Genomic DNA, 6,000 nt, shown 5'->3' with positions numbered 1-6,000 from the left:
TAGGGTTTATTGTCGCCACTCGACGGTCTTCAAGGCGGGCCAGCCGCTCGGCGATAACTTTATAAACCTTTGATTCTGATTTTAATCCTGTAGCCGAAGGACGCAGAAGAAACGAAGATTACATGGTATAAATTACATCAACGCACCTTTCATCCAGCTCGGTACGACTGGAGGTGGTTTGCGCTCCATGGACGTTCGAGCCTCCACCCCTCTTCGTCCTCTAGGTAATAAGCACCCGACCGGAGCTTTCCCACGACCTTGAAGGGTCCGGCCCAAGGAGCCTCCAGCTTAGTGACCTCTCCGACCGGCTTCACCTTCTTCCATACGAAGTCGTCGACCTGAAAAGATCTAGGTATTACCTTCCTGTTGTAGTTTTGGTGCATCCTCTGTCGGTAGGCCGTTAACCGGACGACTGCTTTGGCGCGTGTTTCGTCCACCAGGTCCAGCTCCAGGAGTCTCCGCTTGACATTCCCCTCACTATATTGTTGTAGACGATCGGACTCAATTCCCATTTCAACAGGGATGATGACTTTGCCTCTATAAACCAAATGGAACGGTGTCACTCTCATCCTCTCCTTTGGGGTCGTGCAGATTGCCCATAGCACGCCTAGAAGCTCGCCCGCCCAGCGGCCTCCGACGTGGTCGAGCCGAACTCGAAGAATTCGCAGAATCTCCCGATTGGCCACTTCAGCTTGTCTGTTGCTTTGGGGATACGCCACGGAAGTGAAGGCTTGCTGAATCCCGTAGCCTTCGCACCATTCTTTGAGATGTTGCCCGACGAACTGTCTCCCATTGTCAGAGATGAGCCGACGGGGAATTCCGAATCGACATATGATGTGCTGCCAAATGAATTTCTGAACCATCTGCTCGGTTATTCTTGCAATCGGCTCAACTTCGACCCATTTGGAGAAATAGTCTACCGCGACGAGCAAGAACTTTCGTTGGTCGGTCGTCATGGGGAAGGGTTCCCACTATATCTATGCTCCACTGGTTGAATGGGCAGGATACTGTGGACGTCGTCATTTTCTTCTGTGGGTCGGTGTGAGAGATTGTGATACCCCTGGCAGGACAGGCATGTGGGCACTGTCCGAGCGGCATCCGCCTGGAGGGTTAGCCAAAAATATCCGGCCAACAGTATCTTCCTGGCCAACGACCGACCGCCGGGGTGTCCTCCGCAAGTTCCTTGATGCACCTCATGTAGAATGTATTCGATGTCTTCTGGCCCGACACACTTGAGTAGGGGTCGGGAGAAAGCTTTCTTGTACAGTTGATCCTCAATCAGCGTGAATCTTCCCGCTCTCCTTCGCAACAGATGGGCTTCCTCCCGATCAGACGGCGTAATTCCCGATCGCAAGAACTCTATCAGCATCGTCCTCCAATCGTTGGGGAAGGTGAGTCCTTCCATCCAATCAACGTGTGCCACCAGAGATATCTGCTCGATCGGCTGCGATATGACAACAGGCGATATGGAGCTAGCTAACTTGGCCAGCTCGTCTGCCGCTTGATTCTCCGCTCGGGGTATCTTCTGAATAATCAACTCCCGAAAGTTGGCTTTTAACCTTTCAAAGGCTTCGGCGTAGAGTTTGGGTCAGATGTTGCTTATCTCAAATATTCCAGCGAGTTGCTGAGCAGCTAACTGGGAATCCGAGTAAATCAAGACCTGGATCGCTCCGACGTGCCGAGCGGCCTGCAAGCCTGCTATGAGAGCCTCGTATTCGGCCTCGTTATTAGTTGCCTGATATTCTAGCCGAATGGGCAGATGCATTCGTTCTTCCTGAGGGGAGATCAGTAGTATACCGATTCCGCTCCCTTGCCGAGTGGAGGATCCATCCACATATATCCTCCAAGTGGCTTCTGGCTCGAGATTCTGTACTTCCGTGACAAAGTCTGCTAAGGATTGTGCCTTGATGGTCATTCGAGGCTGATACTGTATATCGAACTCGCTAATTTCCGTTGTCCATTTGATCAACCGTCCGGATGCTTCTGGATTGAGGAGGATTCGACCCAGATGGCTGTTTGTCATTACAATGATTGTATGCGTGAGGAAGTATGACCGAAGCCTCCGAGCGGCGAGCACCAGCGCAAAGGCAAGTTTCTCGAGACTAGTGTAGTGGAATTCAGCATCTTTTAAGATATAGCTCAGGAAATACACTGGTTGTTCTTCGCCGTTTGATCGCACCAGCGCCGAGCCGACAGCATGCTCAGTCGAGGACAAATAAATGTGGAGTGGCTCGCCGGCAGCTGGCTTAGCCAATACAGGTAGAGAACTCAGATATGCCTTTAGTTCTTCAAATGGCTTGTCGCACTCTTCGTCCCATTGGAACTTGGTAGCTCGGTGCAGTATCTTGAAGAAAGGGAGGCTCCGGTCGGCAGACTTGGAGATGAATCGAGATAAGGCAGTTATCCGACCGGTGAGGCGCTGAGCCTACTTCAAATTTCTCGGTGGCGACATATCTTGCAGAGCCCTCACCTTACTAGGGTTCGTTTTGATGCCCCGCTCGGTGATGATGTAGCCGAGGAATTTCCCACTTTTTGCGCCGAACAGTCATTTGCTTGGGTTCAGCTTGATTCCATAGGCCAGAGCGTCTGGCAAGTTTCTTCTATATCTGCGCAGAGGTCGGCAGCTCGGAGAGACTTAATGAGTATATCATTGACATATACTTCCATGTTTCGTCTGATCTGCTGCTGGAACACCTTATTCATGAGCCTTTGGTAAGTAGCCCCAGCATTCTTTAGTCCAAACGGCATTACGTTGAAGCAATAGGTGTCATCCGCTGTGATGAAGCTCACTTTCTCTTGGTCCTCCCGGGCGAGCGATACTTGGTGATATCCCTGATACGCATCCATCATGCATATCAGCTCGCACCCAGCTGTGGAGACCACTACCTGATCAATCCTGGGCAGTGAGTAGAAATTCTTTGGGCAGGCCTTGTTGAGGTCTTGAAAGTCGATGCAGACCCTCCACTTGTTGCCGGGTTTTGAGACTAGCACCACATTTGCAAGCTAGCTTAGGAACTGGACCTCTCTGAGATGGTCGGCCTCCAAAAGATTTTCTACCTCAGCTCGGATGATCTGATTTTGCTCGGCGCTGAAATCTCTTTTCCTTTGCTTCGTCGGCCTTGCATCCGGTCGGACGTGAAGCTCATGCTGTGCTATGCTCGGGGAAACGCTGGGTAGTTCATGCGTGGACCAGGCGAAGGCATCATGATTTCGCTGAAGACATTCGATCAGCTCGGCCTTCGGTTCAGCTTGCAGGTCGGCTGCTATGAAAGTCATTGCCTCCGCGCCGGCTAGGGTGTATCTGCACCTCTTCTTTCTCTTCATAAACTAGAGTAGGAGGTTTTTCGGTTATGGCGTTTACCTCGTGTCGAGGAGCTTTCCGAGCGGACTTAGCCTCCGCCTTCACTATCTCTACGTAGCAGCGTCGAGCGACCAGTTGATCTCCTTTGACTTCCCCGACCTGGTCTTCTACGGGGAACTTGATCTTCTGACAATAGGTCGAGACTACCGCCCGGAATTCGTTGAGGGTCGGCCTGCCCAGGATGACGTTATAGGCTGACGGGGCATCCACGACGATGAAGGTGGTGGTCCTGGTCCTTCGGAGCGGCTCCTCTCCGAGTGATATATCCAACCTTGTTTGACCGATCGGCTGGACTTCGTTGTCGGTGAACCCGTACAAAGGGGTTGTCATTGGTAGCAACTCGCCCTGGTCTATCTGGAGCTGGTCGAAAGCCTTCTTGAAGATGATGTTGATCGAGCTTTCCGTGTCAATAAATATGCGATGAATAGTGTAGTTGGCGATTATCACACGGATGATAAGGGCGTCGTCGTGTGGTACTTCGATCCCCTCAAGATCCCTAGGACCAAAGTTGATTTCGAGCCCATTCGCCCTCTCTTGGCTGCATCCTACAGCATGAATTTCCAGTCGTCTGACATACGACTTCCGGGCTCGGTTGGAGTCTCCGCTGGTCGGTCCACCAGCGATGATGTTGATTTCACCCTGACTGACGTTGCTTCGGTTTTCCTCCTCCCGAGCGGAGTGCCCGACTCGCCCACGCGGGGCCGGAGCGCGGTCGTCACTCCTTGCCTGATGATGGTGGTGGCGCTCGGGTGACCTTCTGGTCTCCTCTCGTCGTCCAACACTCGTCCGCCGATATCGTAGTTCGGGGGAAGGCAATCGACGGCGATAACTCCTGGGAGTTGGCTGGGTGACCGCCGGAACTCCGCGGCAGTCTCGGGTGTTATGGGTGGCGAACTGATGGAAGACACAGAACATAGGAGTCCATACCTTTCCCTTGGGCCTTGGGCGTTCGGCCGCCACATGTTGGACGACGTTTGACCTTGCTTCCTGCTGTGGGCGTGCCATATCGGCTCGAGGCCCTCTTGGAAGCTGATGGCTGACTGGTGGCCTCCGTTCGGCGTGCACAGCCGGTTCTGATGGCGCTTCTTTCCTTCGAGCTGCTTGAGCTTCCTCCACGTTGATATACTCGCTGGTCTTCTTTAGCATATAGTCATAATCGCGGGACGACTTCCTGATGAGCGAGCAGAAGAAGTCCCCGTCGATGAGCCCTTGGGTGAAGGCATGCATCATTTGTTTCGGACGAGACTGTGGGGATGCCCATGGCTGCCTGGTTAAAGCGTTGAATGTATATCCGAAGAGTCTCTCTTGACCCTTGCTTCATAAAGAGCAAACTGACGTTGGTCTTCTGATAGCGTCTGCTGCTCGCGAAGTGGTGGAGAAAGGTCGTCCTGAAGTCCTTGAAGCTTTGAATCGACCCATCCGACAACCTTTGAAACCAACGTTGTACGAAGCCAAACGAAGTAGTGAGGAAGACTCGGCACTTAACTCCATCCGTGTACTGATGAAGGGTTGTCGTGTTGTCGAACTTGCCGAGGTGGTCATCTGGGTCTGTCGATCCGTTGTACTCGCCGATTGCCAAGGGTGCGTAGTGCCTTGGCAGAGGGTCCTGCAGAATTGCTTCGGAGAATTGTCGGTTGATCCTCTCGGGTGATGAGTCAGCTCGGGGCGCTTTGCCCTTTCTTGCATCCCGAGTGGGAGCTTCGCCTGAGGAAGACCGGTCTCGATTCGCTTGCGCGATCTTAGAGGGCGTCTGAACAAGGTCCGGTGGAATGGGATTGGCGCGGGTGGTGCCTCTACTTGCATACCGGTCGGACCTTTGTTTTGACCCCATATGAGAACTATTCCGGGCGATCCTCGTGCGTCGCTCGGCCTCCAGATGCTGAAGTTGCTTGTTGCGCCAGCCGCTCGGCTAGCGTCTTTTGTTGTTGCTCTATCATCTTGGGCGCTCGCGCCTGCACGAGCGCGTCAAGTTCCTCTTGAGAGAGCGTCACAGTGTGTTGACGTCCAACTTCTTCTATCTTCTTGACTCGGATTCAGGTGTATTTCCACAGACGACGCCAATTTGATCTTGTCCGAGTGCTGAGTCGATGGATGTTGGGGACGTGGCGCTCCTGTTAACTGGTCAAAGATTCCAAAGACGTAGATCCCTTATCGCCGTGGACCTGCAAACATAGTGCTGAGCCGGGGAGGGGTTCCTCGGCGATGACCCTCCGACGCTCAAGTCAAACCTCCGGCAGAAAGAAAGAAAGAAGTACAGCAAAAGCGAGAACTGTAGCTACAGTAGAGATGTGTGCATATCTCTGTCGAAGTCTGGGGGTCCTTATATAGGGCTTCCCAGAGGCGTGTGCACGTTCCCCGAGGTGTGCGCGCTCCTCCAAGTATACCTAGAATGGATGTGTTAGGAAAGCACATCCGACACCCTACCTTAATAGTACGAGCATATATCTGACGTGACAGTGAAAGTTCCACCGTACGATTCTCTGTTTGACCAGACCACTGGTCATGCTTCTTGTCGGTGACACTGGTTCCTAGGAAGATCTCGCCACATGCTCCCTCTGTCTTTTACTAGGCCGAGCGAAGGAATCGCTCGGCTAGTGCCTTTCCCGAGCTGAGCGAAGGAATCGCTTGGTTAGTACCTT

This window comes from Zingiber officinale, chromosome 7B (assembly GCF_018446385.1).
Source record: "Zingiber officinale cultivar Zhangliang chromosome 7B, Zo_v1.1, whole genome shotgun sequence".
Classification (NCBI taxonomy): Eukaryota; Viridiplantae; Streptophyta; class Magnoliopsida; order Zingiberales; family Zingiberaceae; genus Zingiber; species Zingiber officinale.
The sequence above is the reverse complement of the archived record's forward strand: the minus strand, read 5'-3'. Positions refer to the sequence as shown.